Source organism: Pinus tabuliformis, chromosome 8 (assembly GCF_031772625.1).
Source record: "Pinus tabuliformis cultivar Carrire ecotype Pingquan chromosome 8, CPIR1, whole genome shotgun sequence".
NCBI classification, from domain to species: domain Eukaryota; kingdom Viridiplantae; phylum Streptophyta; class Pinopsida; order Pinales; family Pinaceae; genus Pinus; species Pinus tabuliformis.
In genome coordinates this window covers 1,923,418,096-1,923,437,066 of record NC_142294.1, presented here as the reverse complement: position 1 = coordinate 1,923,437,066, position 18,971 = coordinate 1,923,418,096, and positions in this window count along the sequence as shown.

The window sequence follows — 18,971 nt, the reverse complement described above, 5'->3', positions numbered from 1 at the left end:
AGAGTTCTTGCTGCTGGGGAGGTGCTGCTGGATTGGAGCCATCAATGGTTGTAACCTTCTCAGAACCCTGTTACTTCTATCAATAAAGTTTTGCATGTTCTCCTATATACTTGTATTGCATTGATGTATTGTATTTACTTGTATATTTGATTCACTCTAATCCATGCATCAGTTATGAGTACATGTATCTTGTAGTTTCCTCTCTTGTTTTGTGCAGGATCTGTGTGTAGCTGGACCGGCAAAGAGAGCAAGGAGCTGGGAACAAGAGACAAAGAGAGAGGATAAGAATCGACTAAGCGAAAGACACCAGGTTGGTTAATCTTTTCTTCCTTCTTTCTGTACTTTCATAAAGGAAAATATCAAAGCTTTACTTTTAGTTGTTGCTAAAGACTGTCACCTTTAGAGTAGGGATAGGGTCATCTGAGTCGGATACTTTTCCCCACAACAACAGCAGCGGAGGCGAGGAGATGACGTCATGGGGCAGACGTGGTGCTTACGTCATATGAAGGAGAGTGGTAAGCGGTTTCATGGCGCACCAATTTAGCGCCCGGGCGGCTTGGGAGGAGGGAGCTCCGCCACACTCGGGAGGGCGACGCGTGGCGGGAGTACGACGAGAAAACCGCCGAACTCCTGGACGCTAATCCTCGAGCTTTTGGCGAGTAAAAACACCCGCTGACCGTAGATCTTGGGCGGGCCAGATCTAACGGCTAGCAGGCGGGTAAGTCAGTGGAAGGTTAGGGCGGGGACCCGCCCGCTATTTTATTTAATTATTCATGCGGCGGGGGGGTTTAAACTTTAATAAAGTGGGTTCTTGGATTTATATGCGCGCGGGGGTCAAACATTTAGTTTAATGTTCAATAAAGCATTTAAACATTTAACCTTTGGGAAAAAATGACCGCGGAGGGCAAAAATACGAGACTTTTGATGAGAGGGGAATTGGGTAAAGGTTATTAGCCCAACGAGAGGTTGGGTTAATTCCGAGGTTAGGAGACAGAAGGGTTAATAGGAGCCCCAAATGGACTGTTATTTCCCGGACTAGAAGACATATGGCTATAGTGCCAAGGGGAGGTTATTTAATATTTTTGGGAATTTTATATATTTTTTGATAGCGAATGGGGATGGAGGAGTAGTTAGGGAGCTACATAGTACAATTAGGAGTTAATATGGATTGTGAGGTGAAAGTAAAACAGAAGGCTAAGTTTCAAAAGTAAAACTTAGACACATGGGTAAATGAGAGTGAGAAGTGATTTTTCACAAGAAATGTGCTTCGTTTCATTTGAACAAAGCCAACATTTACCTTGATATTTCACATAAATGAGAAGAAATCAGGACTTATTGGGCAGATCCCAAGGTCCTTTAAGGGGATGTTAGTAAGGGACTTTGGGAGGGGAGTGAAGGGAAGTTAGACATGCCTGCAGCACTTTGCCATCAAACACTGCTTTGCTACCTCTGCCACTAATGAGATGAGCTTCCTTTCTCAAAGCCAAAATTGAAGATGATCTTGCTTCTGCAACCCCAGGCTACCTACCCAGCCTAATACACCTAGCATTTTTTGTTACTTCAGGAAGGGTGCACTTAGACTTGCAAACCATGATTGCTTTTTCTTTTAAACCGCCTTCCTAAAAACTAGCCTTATTTCTTCCAAGGACCCAGATTAAGCTGTTGGGTGCCTTCATTCTCTACCTAACTACTAATCTGCCAAGCTTAAATTGTTTGGACAGATACTAATTTTCTCTATCATCTAAGACAAGCAATTTAAACCTAGGGAGGCCAAGATTAAACTGTTTGGCCTTCCCTTAACTGAAAACTCATCAAAATTGGAATACAGCAGTGGCATTTGGACTAGCACTCTTTCATGGCCTTTTCTTTGACCTCTTTTGGAAATATGGAACCTTGCAGCATGAAATATGACATATTTTGCATGTAAAAATGTTAATCATGAAATATGAAACCTGTTGTAACAGGAGGCTAACAGTGGCTCCACTTGGGGATGGATTTTCCTTGTGAAAAGCTAATAACAGCAGGTCAGACTGCCTTTAATTTTCGATTATTTGCTGTATTCTAAAAACTTTCCCTTGCTGGCTATCCTATTTATATACATGAAAGCATACTTGAGGAGCTTAGGGCCTTCACTTCGGGCTTCAACTACAACAAGCTACTATCCAAACAGAAAATTGAAATCCTACCTACCTACCTTAATCAACACCTGTTTGCTGGTTAGGTAAAATGAAACAACCAGTGCAACCACTTAAGCATTTGTAGAAAGAAACAAACAGTTTGTCTGACAATTGGTGAAATCAAAAACATTATTTGTTCATGTACCCTCATAATCGAAATTTTGACATATAAAGTGTTGGCATTATGTTTCTGGTATGGCTATATATATGTTACAGATGTTGTACTTGATGGCAACCCCCATGGCAAGGCTCTCAATATATTGAAAATTAAGAAGTACGCAGGAGATTAGTTCAGAAAGTGCGTACCCGCAGGTACACTGTGAAGGTACCACGGCCTTATACGTAGATAAGCCGTCCAGGAGGTGCGTACCCCCAGTGCACTCATTTCAAGGCAGAGAAAAGCACACGTGGGGTTTCTTATGTTTAATCTTTGATATTTAGCCGACGGTATTTGTGTTACTATGGTGTCGGCCCGTGGTATTGATCCATGATTTGAGGAAGAGCTTTCCTATATAAAGCAAAGGAGATCATTTGGCTTGGGCATGTGCTTGGGTTGAACATCCTATGAGAGCTAGATCTAAAATGTTATGATCTCTTGGGAGTAATACCTAGATCTAAATAAGGCGAATCTACTGATGGATTGAGATCTCTTCGGCACATGATCAGATCTGTAGATCTGACTGTCTAGGTTATTCTTGAAGTCTTGAAATCATCTATGCCCGAAGGTACGTAGGTACAGTGAAAGAAAAGTGCGTATATACGCTGGAACGAAGCGTTTCAGGTGCGCTGGTACGCAGGCACAGAAGGGTTGCAGGTGCGGAGATCCGCAAGCAGATCAATGGACACAGAGCATAGGTAAGTAGGTGAGCAGTTGAGTGCAGTGCGTACGTAAGCAGGTGAGCAGTTGACTACAGTGCGTACGTAAGCAGGCGAGCAGTTGAGCAGGGTGCTTACTGTAAGCAGGCAGTACATGGGTGAAGCTGCTTACTTCTCTTGAAATCTTTGTTTATCATTGCTGTGTTCTGGGTTTGGTTCTATTATTGTTGATCTGGTTACTACAGTTGACTGGGTGATTCTCTTATACTTGATGATCATTTGATGCTTATGGATCCAGTTTGAAAATTTATGAAAAGTGGTCCTTGTAAGAAAAGAAGTAGGGGGTTGTAGCTCCCTTCCAGGAGAGACTGGAAAACGAGAGAGAGTTGTAGCTCTCTGCAGGTTGCAGCCTGCGTACTGGTAAAGGACTGCACCAGTACAAAACCATTGTAAAAGAAGTTTCTAATTTGAAAGAAGATAGAGACATATTGCAGCAGGTGGTTTTCACCCACATTGGGTTTCCACCTTACATTTTGTGTTCTTTGGTGTGACTATCTGTTTTCTTTGTTCATGCTCATTATTTTATGGTACTGACATGCAAAAATAATTCAAAGAACAAATAAGGAAGATTTATTAAAAGAATTAGATAATACTGATTCACCCCCCCTCTCAGTATTATTTCCAACAATTGGTATCAGAACAGGTCCTTCAGAGAAGCTTGATCGCTTGAAGGTAGATCGTTCATCATGAGCAACTACGAGAGAGAAGCATCAATCAGGCCACCGATTTTTGATGGGACAAACTTCAATTATTGGAAGGTAAGAGTTACTGCCTATCTTCAATCTCTTGGTACAGAAGTTTGGGACATCGTAGAGACAGGCTACGCTTTTCCTTCAGCTACTCCTACAGATGCAGTTGAGAAAAAGAAGTATGAAACAAATGCGAAAGCAGTTAGTACTCTATTAGGATGTATATCTCAATCAGAATTCATGAAGGTAATGCACTATAAATACTCAAAAGAGATACGGGACAAAATTGTCACGAGCTATGAAGGAGATGAACAGGTAAAGCGTGCTAAACTTCAAACTCTCAGAATTCAGTATGAGACTCTCAAAATGTATAATGATGAAAGTGTGGCTAACTATTTTCTTCGGGTAGATGAGGTTGTTAATTGTATGAAAAATTTGGGTGAAGAAATAAAAGAGGCTATTGTGGTTGAAAAGGTTCTAAGATCATTGTCCCCCAAGTTTGAATCTAAAGTATCTGCAATAGAAGAAAAGGAAAATCTACGAATTCTTACTATGTCTCAGCTACATGGAATTCTAACTACTTATGAAATGAGAAAGGGAGGTCCATCAGACAAAAGAGAAGCTGCTTTCAAGGCATCAGGAAAAGGAGATTATTATGAAGCAAGCCACGTCCCAGAAGAAGAGGAAGAAGAATCAAATTTTGTCAGAAACCTTCAAAGGGGTTCTGGAAGGTTCAGAGGTAAGTTACCTTTTAAATGCTTTGCTTGTGGAAGAGTAGGTCATTATGCTGCAAAATGTCCTTATAAGGATAAAGGAAAGGAACCTGCTAGATGGAACAAGAAACAGAACGCAAATAAGAAAAGCTACTACACTCATGAAGATAGTGATGGTCTATCAAACAGTGATGAAGATGAACAAGGTAATGAATATAAGTTGTTAATGGCATTTGAAGATGATGATTATATGGATTCTATAGATGTGGATAACCTTTATGATGAAATTACTAGACTCAAGTGATGTATAGAAGAAAAGAACATGATCATTGATACTCTACAATTTCAAATTGATGAAAAGGAAAAACATCTTGAAAAATTAGAAGGTGAAATTGTTGGTCTTAGAAAAGAGATTGAGAAAACAAAAGCTATTAATCTCATGTTTGTCAAAGGATCTGAAACTTTGGATGAGATTATCAATGTGCAGCGGTCTCCACTAAACAAGACAGGTCTGGGCTATAATGGAGAAACTTCTCAAGCATCCACCTCAAAAAATTATCTTGATGCAGCAAGAAGAAATGAGCAAAAGCACAATGAAGATCATCAGGTAAAGCAGGGACGAATTACAAACATAAACTATCAGGGGCAATCCATCTTAAGGGTGAACAAAAGCTACAACCAGCCACAGGTAAAATCTTCTCAATTTGGTTCAAGAATAGATGACAATAGAAATTACAATCAATTGGCTGGTAGATTCGATAACCGCAGAAGTTTCTTCAATGGACAATGCTTTTCTTGCCATAACTTTGGTCACAAAGCAGCTCAATGTGTTGCATATAAAACAATCATGACTAGGGAAGCTCAAAAACAAAGAAGTATGACTGGGATTACAAAAAGGACCTATAACAACTTTTCGGTTCTTGAAAATGAAGTTGAATGTTCTATTTGCAATAACTTTGGTCATGAAGACTCTGAATGCAGGAGCAGGTTTCAGCAGAAAAAGGAACAAGCCTCAAGCACCAAAACATGGAGAATAAAGGAACCACAAACAGAAAGATGTGGGATAGCATTTTATGCAGAGGGACAGGAAAATCTATGGTACGTTGACAGTGGATGTTCGAAGCATATGACAGGTGATAAAGAAAAACTTGAGTCATATTCTACTCTAGAAAAAGGAAAGAAAGTCTCTTTTGGAAATGATACTCCTGTAACTATAAAAGGAAAAGGCATTGCTCAATTAAAAGAAAAGGTCAAGGCTGGAAATGTTTTGTATGTTGATGGATTGAAGCATAATCTTCTAAGTGTCAGCCAGATGTGTGATCAAAGAACCGAGGTTATATTCAGATCAAATGGATGTCTTGTTCGTGATCTTGATACAGGTAAAACAGTGATCAAAGGCAAAAGAACTCCAAATAATCTGTACATATTTGAAGAAGGACAACAACAATGCTATCTAAGCAAGGATGATGAGCACTGGTTATGGCATCGGAGGTTGGGACATCTAAGCTTTTCACAAATAAGGAAAGCATGCAAATATCAGGCAGTTCGCGATCTTCCAGATATCAAAATTCCTGACAACACCATATGCAAATCATGTCAGTTTGGAAAACAAACCAGAAATAACTTTTCAGAGAAAGAAGGATCAGCTAGCGTGCCTCTTGAGCTAGTACATACAGATACATGCGGTCCTTTCAGGAAAAGAACACCTCGAGGAGAAGAATACTTAATATTATTCATTGACGATTTCTCCAGGTTTGTCTGGTTAGGACTTATGAAGCACAAAGATGAAGCATTCAAAAAATTCAAATCCTTCAAAGCCTTGGTTGAAAATGAATCAGGTCACAAAATTAGGTGCCTCAGATCCGACAGAGGTGGGGAATTTACTTCAAATGAATTTTTCGATTTCTGTGAAGAACATGGGATAAGAAGAGAATTCTCTACAGCAAGAACTCCTAAGAAAAATGGAGTTGTGGAAAGAATGAACAGAACAGTCCAACAAATGGCTCGTGCTATACTTGATGAGTCAGGAACTCCCGCAACTTTCTAGGGTGAAGCTGCACATGCTGCGGTTGTTATTCTCAACAAAACAAATGTCCGGGTGAACAGTAGTCAAACTCCTCATGAGCTCTGGAGTGGTAGGACTCCTTCGGTAAAGCACTTCAAAATCTTTGGGAGCAAATGCTATATCAAGAATACTGATGAGCAGCTTGGCAAAGTTGAACCTAGAGCAGATGAAGGCATTCTTCTTGGTTACTCTCCACATAGCAAAGCATACAAATGCTACAATAGAAGACTTGGCAGAATTGTTGACAGCATTGATGTAGTGGTTGATGAGAAGGGATACATTCCTAGGCAAGTACATCATGAAGACATCGAAGAAGATGAAGGCTACCCCCAACGACAGAATGATGAAGAAGAAGAACCTCAAGAAGAAACTCAAGAAGTACCAGAGGAGCAAACAAGAATAGAAGAAAAGACTCCATCCAGATATGTCCAGAAGAATTATCCAGAATCTCAGATTATGGGGCAGAAAGAAGCAGGTGTACAAACAAGAAGAACAGTTGCAGAAGCTTCAAGCTATTTGCCATTACTCTCCTCTACTGAACCACAAAATGTGAAAGAGGCATGCAAAGATGAATGTTGGGTGAAGGAAATGGATGAAGAACTTAAGCAGATCGAAAAGAACAACACTTGGGAGCTGGTTCCTAGACCAAAGGAGAAGAATGTTATCGGAACAAAATGGGTCTTCAAAAATAAATTGAATGAAAATGGGGAAGTAATTAGAAACAAAGGCAGACTTGTTTGTAAAGGGTATGAGCAGCAAGAAGGAATAGACTTTGAAGAAACCTTTGCTCCTGTTGCAAGACTTGAGGCCATCCGAATGTTCCTTGCTCTCTCAAGTTTTCAAAACTTCAAAGTATTTCAAATGGACGTGAAATCAGCCTTTCTGAATGGAGACTTGGAAGAAGAAGTATACATTGAACAGCCAGATGGGTTAATTCTTGGAAATGATCCAAATCTTGTATGCAGATTGAAAAAGGCTCTCTATTGTCTCAAAAAAGCTCCAAGGGCTTGGTACTACAGTTTGGACAAATATCTTCATCAACAAGGCTTTTCAAAAGGATCAGCAGATAGCAATCTTTATATAAAAGTTGAAAATGACAAATTGCTAATACTTGTTGTGTATGTAGATGACATTATTTTTGGTAGCAATGAAGAAGCTATGAGTCAAAGCTTTGCCTTGGCCATGCAGAAAGAATTTGAAATGTCCTTGCTAGGAGAACTGACATATTTCCTTGGTTTGAAAATCCAACAAAAAGAAGGAGGAATCTTTTTATCTCAAACCAAGTATCTCAAACAGATTTTGAAGAAATATGGTATGGAAGATGCAAAACCAGTATGTACACCCATGGTCACAGGATGTAGCCTCAGTGCAAATGATGAATCTGCAGCAGTACATCAACCAACCTACAGATCTATGATTGGAAGTTTACTTTATTTGACAGGTACCCGACCGGACATCATGCATGCAGTTGGAATAGTTGGAAGATTTCAGGTAAATCCGAAGGAGACTCATCTTCAGGCAGTGAAGAGAATTTTCAAATATCTTCAAGGGAATCAAAATTATGGCGTATGGTATCCTAGAGATACAGATGTTACACTTCATGCTTATACAGATGCAGATTGGGCCGGAAGCGTGGATGACAGGAAAAGCACAAGTGGTGGTGCATTCTTTATGGGTTCCAGACTGGTATCTTGGTTCAGCAAGAAAAAGAGTTCGATTGCCTTGTCTACAGCTGAAGCGGAATATGTTGCTATTGCATCTTGTTGCACCCAACTCCTTTGGATGATGCAGACTTTGCAGGATTTTCAAATCACTTGTACACCACCAATCCCCATCTTATTTGATAACACAAGTGCAATCAACATCTCAAAGAATCCTGTTATGCATTCAAAAACCAAGCACATACCAATCAAGTATCATTTTCTCCGGGAACAAGTGCTTGAACAGAAGGTCAAGTTGGAGTATGTTCCTTCTAACGAACAAGTTGCTGATATACTCACCAAACCATTGCCCAGGGACACTTTTGAATACCTCAGGAAAAAGCTGGGGGTTGTTGATGCATCATCTTATTGCTGAACCTCTTCTGATTGATGGTACAGGTTCAGGGGGAGCATATAATGCATTGTTGGCATTATGGAGGATGTGCAGAAGGAGATCTTGGAAGTAGCTGCAATATGTCTCTATCTCTTTCATGGTGGTTTATGGTTCTTCGCTGCAGATCTGGTTCATATTCAGGGGGAGCATGTTCTTAGGGGGAGCATAACCCTTTTCCCTTGATGTCAAAGGGGGAGAATGAAGCTGAAGTTTGTGAGGTTGCCATCAAGTCCAAAGGGGGAGATTGTTGGCATTATGTTTCTGGTATGGCTATATATATGTTACAGATGTTGTACTTGATGGAAACCCCCATGGCAAGGCTCTCAATATATTGAAAATTAAGAAGTACGCAGGAGATCAGTTCAGAAAGTGCGTACCCGCAGGTACACTGTGAAGGGACCCCGGCCTGATACGCAGATAAGCCGTCCAGGAGGTGCGTACCCCCAGTGCACTCATTTCAAGGCAGAGAAAAGCACACGTGGGGTTTCTTATGATTAATCTTTGATATTTAGCCGACGGTATTTGTGTTATTATGGTGTCGGCCCGTGGTATTGATCCATGATTTGAGGAAGAGCTTTCCTATATAAAGCAAAGGAGATCATTTGGCTTGGGCGTGTGCTTGGGTTGAACATCTTATGAGAGCTAGATCTGAAATATTATGATCTCTTGGGAGTAATATCTAGATCTAAATAAGGCGAATCTACTGATGGATTGAGATCACTTCGGCACATGATCAGATCTGTAGATCTGACTGTCTAGGTTATTCTTGAAGTCTTGAAATCATCTATGCCCGAAGGTACACAGGTACAGTGAAAGAAAAGTGCGTATATACGCTGGAACGAAGCGTTTCAGGTGCGCCGGTACGCAGGAACAGAAGGGTTGCAAGTGCGGAGATCCGCAGGCAGATCAATGGACACAGAACATAGGTAAGCAGGTGAGCAGTTGAGTACAGTGCGTACGTAAGAAGGTGAGCAGTTGACTACAGTGCGTACGTAAGCAAGCGAGGAGTTGAGCAGGGTGCTTACTATAAGCAGGCAGTACATGGGTGAAGCTGCTTACTTCTCTTGAAATCTCTGTTTATCATTGCTGTGTTCTGGGTTTGGTTCTATTATTGTTGATCTGGTTACTACAGTTGACTGGGTGATTCTCTTATACTTGATGATCATTTGATGCTTATGGATCCAGTTTGAAAATTTATGAAAAGTGGTCCTTGTAAGAAAAGAAGTAGGGGGTTGTAGCTCCCTTCCAGGAGAGACTGGAAAACGAGAGAGAGTTGTAGCTCTCTGTAGGTTGCAGCCTACGTACTGGTAAAGGACTGCACCAGTACAAACCATTGTAAAAGGAGTTTCTAATTTGAAAGAAGATAGAGACATATTGCAGCAGGTGGTTTTCACCCACATTGGGTTTCCACCTTACATCTTGTGTTCTTTGGTGTGACTATCTGTTTTCTTTGTTCATGCTCATTATTTTATGGTACTGACATGCAAAAATAATTCAAAGAACAAATAAGGAAGATTTATTAAAAGAATTAGATAATACTGATTCACCCCCCCTCTCAGTATTATTTCCAACATAAAGGCCACTGCTGAAGTACCTGGTCCTCATAGATAAAATATGTTAAAGATTTTGAGTTGAGAAGATCCTCCCTGTAATCAGCTACAGGATCGACAAAAGCATCATGTGGGATAGTTTCTTCTATATCTTCTTGGGCTGATGAAACAGTTGTATCCTTAGTAACAAACTCTACAACCAATACTTCAGTCTTTCTCTTGAAAGCATGATTGACCTCAATCTGTAAGCCAGGAGGTAGCACAATTTCCTCATAACCCGGAGAAGGAAGATCTCAGAAGAACACTTTAAGATCAGGAAAATTGTTTGACTGGATTTGAGAATGCAAAAGTTCAATCTCATTTTCATGTTCTTCCACAACTAAATCAAGAAGACACATTTTGATTTGAGGTTGTTGTATTGCTTTGACCTTTAACAACACCAGTCTAAAAAAATCTTCATCAAGTTCATATTCTAATAACACCTTCTTGAATTCATTAACAGCTTGTTTAACTTCATTTTCCACACACCCAGTCATCCTGTGTGAGTATTAACACTTTGAAATGGGATTACTTGGCTGTAAAACTGCCCAAAACATAGAAAATTTCTCTTTCAGGTTCTCTTCTCCAGTGGAGTCTTGATTGTGAAGATGATGTGGAGTCGCCAGGTGGATGATCAACTTTGGAGTGCCTGATCTCTGTCCACCATCATAGATCAGAACTAAACTTGTAAAAATGGTTGTAAAGGAAACGATTGAACTTCTCCAGAAAACTAGAAAGAAACTCTTGAAGGTCTGTTTCTTTCCCAGTAGAGCTTTCCAACTTGACTTATGAAATTATCTGAGGATTTCTCCCCAGTGGAGTTGCCATTATGTTATCACTCAGGTTGTCCTTAAGCTCCTAAAAGGATACGGCCGAGGTAACCACAAACCAATCTTTGGATTGCAGGTTCTAGCCCACCTACAATCAAATAGGGCTCTCTCTTTCTGATTTAGCTTTGTTGATAATGATTTTAGGCTAGCTATTCAAGTTCAGGGGTTTTGTTTAAGTTTGGTGGGAAGGATGATGCCTTCAAGTAGAGACGAAAAACATAGTCTGATAGGTTTCAAACCATTGGGCGTGGAGTCATGGAGTAAGACTGCTGGTGTGTTTTCTTGGTCACAAGAAAGAATGAGGAGCAGGGTAGCTACTCATGAAACAACACTTAAGCTTAAAAGATGGATTAAAGGCTAAGGTATGAGAGGCAACAAAGAATCTCTCAAAAAGGTTAGCAGAAAGAAGATGAATGAAATCTATCTGGGAGGAGTTAAGAATTCCTAGATAACAGTCATTCATATGTGAAATAGATCAAACATGAGCCATAAAGGAATTCATATTTATGCTTAAATCAAGAGGGAAACATTAATAAGCCACAGAAACTAAGCATAGAGTGCGGCTAAGCAAATTCTAAACCAATCCTTTGTTTTGTAACTTAAGCATATGTGAAATTGGAATAACAGATGTAAGAAACACTTATTTATTCATACTACAACACAAGAATTCCACATTCATTTCTTTAGACCATTAGACACAAAGCAGTCCATTCTCCAAGCTTGTAAGCAGTCTTTGATTATAGAAAAAGTATCAGACATACAGTGCGAGTCTCTTCAGGAATACATTAGCTGACTAACCCCTTTAACAATGCGGAGGGTTGTATATATACAAAAACAAGATACAAAAATATCTAGAGGATGAGTTCTCAACTCATAACTTCTTTACCAACTCCCAAGGAGCGGTTGATGAGAAAATAAATGCTGAAATAAAGACACATGTAACAGTTTCTCTTTCTGCCAGTGAATATTAACTTTTGAGTCCATTTGAGTCGGCTGGGGTTGCACTTTCACAAAATCTGTGCCTTTAAGCTTGTCATCCCAGCTCTTTGCTTCATCACTGTTTTAGCCTGCCCTGCACATTCCTTAATTGTTCTGACCGGTGCCTCATGCCCTATCCTGCGCCTGCTGCTGACCTGTAGCTGACTGAGATTTTGAAATAAACAAAAAGAGGCAAAAACTGAAATCACCTGGGCAATACGGCCAGCATTGCCTGCCACAAATCCTCGGGAGGTAATTGATGTTGTTGTATTTTGACAACTGTCTCATCAGCCTCTGTATACTTGTAATAATTTGGCGACATTCAAACAGGTCATTAACTTCATGCTCCATGTAAAATAAGCTTTCCAGCCTGTCATAGAGGGTTTGTCCTGAAGGCGGCCCTGCCTCTGCTGTAGAACTTGATGCAGCAGGAAGCTGATTGGTGACATAATTATTAAGCCTGGTTGCATATTGGTCACGTGTCAACAACTTTCCAGCGCTGGTCAGTATGCTGGGCAATCCTCTAGTCTGTAATGCTGCAAGATTTGTGTCAAAATTGTCTACATCCCTCTGTATTTCCCGACATCTTGCTTCTATCATTTGTACAAAGATTCTCAATGTGAGCACCCTCTTTATTGTTAATATGGCCTCTGTTCGTTTCATGATATGCAGTGCTGCTAGCTCTTCCTTAGTCTGATGATTCAGAAAATTAATCATTCTGTTGGCTTGCTCAGGCATATTTCCTAATGCTGCTTTGGCTCTCTGAATTTCGAACTTAGCAAGGCCAAGTAATTCTACCTGTTCATACATGGCCTGAATTGACCTCCATTGGCTGGTGATTGACTGATTAATCTTGGCCCACAAGATCTTCTTTATTTCAGCCAGGGTCTTGTCCAAAGATAGCTCTTTCTCCATGGTTTTAATTTTGTCCTTCAAGGCCTTAATTTCCCTTGTTTTCTCAGCCACTGTCATTTTTGACTTATCATATTTTTCTTCCAGTTTGGCCAGCTTTTCTTTGGCCTCCTTTATCTCTGTTGCCTGCAGCTTTAGCTCATTGACAGCTCTTGTCAATTCATCCATGCGCATGCCTGTTTCAGGTGCTGTTGTTGTTGATGTTGTGGCTTTTGTAGCTGTTGTGGTAGTTGCCAGAATATTTGGAGGAGTTACCGCTGCTTGTGCAGATGGAATAGCAGCAACAGTTGGAACTGTTTGAGGCAGCTGGGAGGTCAACTCTCCCTGTCTGTCCTATAGTGCTCTCTCCAACTCCCCTTCCAAATCAATTACTCTCTGGTTCAATTTCATCATCAAATCTAATTGATCCTCAGCCTCTTTCTCTTTCTGCAGTTCTCCTTTTTGAGGGTGCTCAGTAGGAAGCAACCTCAATCTCTTTTTGAATGCAGCTATATCATCATCTTTATTTTTCATAAGGGCCCTCACACCCTTAGGATCCTTAGGATCATGTCCTAAATCAACAATAATGTCCTCCAATGTTTTGATTCTATTGTCTTTGGCTGTGGAGGATAATCTTTCAAAATCCAGCTGAGTGTTAGTATTCTTTAATGATTCCTTCAACTCATGGGCCAATGTGGCCTTCTCTACAAGGGTGGCATAAACCATTTCCCCTGTTTGCTTATGTAGCTCTATTTGATCCATGGGGTGAATGTCCTTGGCCAGGACCTCTAACCTTGTCTTAACAAAATCTGCAACTGACTGTGGCTGCTGAATCTTGGGCTTGAAGTGGCTGAGAATCATCTTTTCTTGTTTGATGTCAAATGTTGCCATCAATCTTTCCTGCTTGGAAGGTGTTTCTTTTAGGAATTGATCATATAGTTGCACTCTAAGTAGCTCATTCTGAGCTTTGATTTCTTTGAAGCTGGCTTTAACGCTAGCTGGTCTCTTGCCTTGTTGTGTGGAGGAAGACACCTCCATGACATGCTGTCTGTCTTGCTCTTCCTGAAAAGAGCTTGTAGGTGTGTGCTGGCTTGCTTCCCTTCTTCGGCTTTTAATGACCACCTCATTGACCTCCTCCTCAATTGGAGGATCAACTCTTTGCCTCTTAGATTCATGCTGCTGTGTAGACCCACTAGCAGGTGTGGATTCTTCTCAGTCTCGCTTTCTGCCTCTTTCTTCATTGACAGGAGTTTGCAGAGGTGGTACTTGTAGTGTCTCTGTTTGTTGAGGAGGGGTCTGCCCTTGAGTTTGTTCGGTTGAAGTGACTGGCTATTCAGTGGCCATTGACTGTTGTGTCTCCATTGGCTCTTTACCTTTAACTGTACCTGTTGCTGATGTAGGTGCTCCTTGGGCAGCTTGTGAAGCTGCAATTGTATATGTGCCCTCCTCCACTTGGTATGGCAGCTTGAAAGTCACTTGGTCAGCAGAATCCAAGTCAAGAGTTTTTTCAAGAATCTTTAGCAGTTTGCTCCAAAATTTCCTCTTGAGTGAATTCTTCAACTAAAGTGCCTTGTGCCCATGCGTCTTGATTAGCATATTTTTCGATGTGTGGGTTTTTGCTGTGGTCATAGAGTGTCAATCTGTATTTGACCCTTCTGGCATTAATAAATCCAAGCGGGTCATAAGGGACCCACCGGAAACGTCTTTTCAATTTGAGTTGATCCTTGAGTATCAGGTCAGCATCTTGCCAACCTTCCTTCTTGTTCATGATGAAGGGGCCTAGGTGATCTTTGAATTTGAGTTGTGTCTTCTTCTTGGTGCTGTGAAAATGAGTCAAATCTGAATTTATAAGCTGCCTGTAGTGTTCCAAGGCAAACAACCTCATTGGCACATATCTTGGGAGCCTATAAGGAAAAAGCTCGCAGCCATAGATTCTAATCACAGTGTGGTTCTGATATAGGTACCAGTCACCTACTTTGTAGCTCTTAGATAGCTGCAATAGCTTATGCATCTCATAAGTTATTCTGGGAGGGGGAGCTTTCATCAAGAGGCAGGAGACTGGGTAAACGAACTGGTCAATGAACTCACAGTATGGGTAAGGAGAATGCTGGACTTGATGGAAAATAGATGACCAGAAGACAACAGATCTTCTTTCTCCCTTTGAATTCAATTTCTTGATGGGGCATTGGAAGCTTTCAGACTGATAATACATGAGCAAATGATAGATATATGAGGAATATTTTAAAACTCCTTGCCTATCTAGCCTAATGAGCTGGTCATGGATTTTATTTGCTATAAACTTGGCGTAATTATACTTGACAGCAGGAGGATGTCCTTGGCTAAATGAAGACAACAGAACCAACACCGTCTCATCCACATGCTCACTTGTTGTGAAACCCAACACATAAGATATCATGTCTATAAGTTACTTACCCACCTCATTGAAATGCTCATATGGGAATGGAGGTGGCTCCTTAGGTTGACAATCTGCCTTCATAAAGGTCTTAGCAATTTTTTCAATCTTGGGGCCAGGGAGCCAAGAGGCTTCTTCCAGTAAGTTATTCATGGAGAAGTGCAATAGTATCTGAGTCTATTTGAAATTCAACATCTGGTTGATGGAGTCGGGTGTGATATGAAAGAGTATGCTCCCAGATGGAGACTTAACTGCCCTCTGAGTTGGCTCATAATTTGTAGCACACAGGTGAATAATTTCAGGAAAAATATTAACAAAGGGGAGGAAATAGTGTGGCAAATTGGACTCCAATATGCCATACATGTCAGATTTATTTATGAAACTGTTTCTCAGCTGGCAGTAGGTATGCAAATGATTTCTGTTTCCAACCAGGTCTTGAATAAGATAGTCTGTATCGTCCAAGGCCATTGACTCAAGTTCTTTACTTGGTGGATTTATGGGAGTGATGTTCAAAGCAGATGGAGAGGCCATTATGCAACTTTTGAATGATTGAGCTGAAACTTCCCTCTTCTTAGTGAATTCTCTGGGGCTAGAGACTATGAAGAACAATGCAAAGGGGCAGAGTTTCAGTAGACTGATAGAAGTAGTGGAATAGGGTAAAATAGGGCAATGTCGAGCTGCTGCAAGACTTTTCCTAGAGGCCGGGCTCTAAAACAGAAATCGCCAGTGAATTTGTAAGTGGGCACAAGGTTTATGAAGCGTTTCCTGAGGTGAAGGGTTTCCAGTGAGTTTAATGGAGTCTCAGGCGTAGCAGCGTTGCAAATTGGGAAATTTCGCAGGCTTATAGTATGTGCAATGGATAAAATGAAAGAACAGGAGCGAAAATGGGGGAGATATGACAAATACCTGGTTCAAATAGCGCCGAGAGTGGACGAGCAGGTGCGACGGTAGGCTATGAAGCCGAATTTGCAGGCCGTGGCAGCTCAACTGGATGTTTTAAGCTTTAGGAATGTGAAAATGAAAAAAACAGTGAGCCGGAGCCTTCAAATGGACCAATAGAAATGAACTACAATGGTCGTTTGCACGCTCTTTAAGCAAAAATTGACATTTTGGCACTTTTGGCGCTTTTTCAGGATGACATCAGCATGACGTCATCGGCGGGTCCGGGGTACGGATAGATGACATGGCAGCCAACGGGGCGGTGACGTGGTAGTGACACGGTGGCAGGGCACGGGCACAAAAGGGATGAAGTGGCGGCAACGTGGCACAGCAGCGGAGGCGAGGAGATGACGTCATGGGGCAGACGTGGCGCTTACGTCATATGAAGGAGAGCGGTAAGCGGTTTCATGGTGCACCGCTTTAGCGCTCGGGCGGTTTGGGAGGAGGGGGCTCCGCCACACTCGGGAGGGCGACGCGTGGCGGGAGTACGACGGGAAAACCGCCGAACTCCCGGACGCTAACCCTTGGGCTTTTGGCGGGTAAAAACACCCGCCGACCGTAGATCTTGGGCGGGCCAAATCTAACGGCTGGCGGGCGGGTAAGTCGGTGGAAGGTTAGGGCGAGGACCCGCCCGCTATTTTATTTAATTATTCATGCGGTGGGGGGGGTTTAAACTTTAATAAAGTGGGTTCTTGGATTTATATGTGCGCGGGGGTCAAACATTTACTTTAATGTTCGATAAAGCATTTAAACATTTAACCTTTGGGAAAAAATGACTACGGAGGGCAAAAATACGAGACTTTTGATGAGCAGGGAATTGGGTAAAGGTTATTAGCCCAACGAGAGGTTGGGTTAATTCCGAGGTTAGGAGACAGAAGGGTTAATAGGAGCCCCAAATGGACTGCTATTTCCCGGACTAGAAGACATATGGCTATAGTGCCAAGGGGAGGTTATTTAATATTTTTGGGAATTTTATATATTTTTTGATAGTGAATGGGGATGGAGGAGTAGTTAGGGAGCTACATAGTACAATTAGGAGTTAATATGGATTGTGAGATGAAATTAAAACAGAAGGCTAAGTTTCAAAAGTAAAACTTAGACATAGGGGTAAATGAGAGTGAGAAGTGATTTTTCACAAGAAATGTGGCTTCGTTTCATCTGAACAAAGCCAACATTTACTTTGATATTTCACAAAAATGATAAGAAATCAGGACTTATTGGGCAGATCCCAAGGTCCTTTAAGGGGATGTTAGTAAGGGACTTTGGGGGGGAGTGAAGGGAAGTTAGACATGCCTCCAGCATTCTACCATCAAACACTGCTTTGCTACCTCTGCCACTGATGAGATGAGTTTCCTTTCTCAAATCCAAAACTAAAGATGATCTTGCTTCTGCAACCCCAGGCTACCTACCCAGCCTAATACACCTAGCATTTTTTGTTACTTCAGGAAGGGTGAACTTAGACTTGCAAACCCTGATTGCTTTTTCTTTTAAACTACCTTCCTAAAAACTAGCCTTATTTCTTCCAAGGACCCAGATTAAGCTGTTGGGTGCCTTCATTCTCTACCTAACTACTAATCTGCCAAGCTTAAACTGTTTGGACAGATACTAATTTTCTCTATCATCTAAGACAAGCAATTTAAACCTAGGGAGGCCAAGATTAAACTGTTTGGCCTTCCCTTAATTGAAAACTCATCAAAATTGGAATACAACAGTGGCATTTGGACTAGCACTCTTTCATGGCCTTTTTTTTGACCTCTTTCGGAAATATGGAACCTTGCAGCATGAAAGATGACATATTTGGCATGTAAAAATGTCAATCATGAAATATGAAACATGTTGTAACAGGAGGCTAACAGATACAAGCAGCAGTATGGGAGAGACTATGAGGAGACTTTCGCACCGATTGCAAGAATGGAAACCGTGAGAGTAGTGTTGTCCATAGCAACACAAAACAAGTGGAAAGCTTACCAAATGGACGTGAAGTTAGCATTCTTGAATGGAGTATTAATGGAAGAGGTTTACATTAAACAACCTCCAAGCTATGAGAAGAGAGGCTAAGAGCACAAAGTGTGCAGATTGAAGAAAGCTCCTTATGGGCTGAAGCAAGCACCAAGAGCGTGGTACAGTAGGATAGATTCCTATCTACTGGAAAATGAATTTGCAAAGTGTGAGGGAGAACCCATCTACTACATCAAAGAAAAGGATGGTAAAATTTTAATTGTTGTGTTGTATGTTGATGATGTTATTTTCACAGGTAATGATGATCACCTCATTGAAGATTTCAAATCAGTCATGAAAGAAGAATTTGAAATGACTGACATGGGTTTGCTGAGATACTTCTTAGGAATAGAAGTAGATCAAAATGAAAATGGGATTTTTATCTCACAAGCAAGATATGTAAATGAAGTGTTGAGCAGATTTAACATGCAGGACGGCAAGGCAGCAATCACTCCCACAGTAATGGGATTAAAACTTAGCAAAGAGGACAGCAGCAAGGATTTTGATCCTAGCGTGTACAAGAGCATAGTTGGTAGCATCATGTATTTGGCTGCAACTAGACCGGATATAATGTTTGTTGTTAGTTTAATTTCCAGATTCATGGAGAAGCCAAAAGAAGCACATTGGCAAGCAGCAAAAAGAATTCTGAGGTATGTCAAAGGTACAAAAAGATTTGGCATTTTGTATACTTTTTTCAGAAAGTTCAGACATAGTTGGAT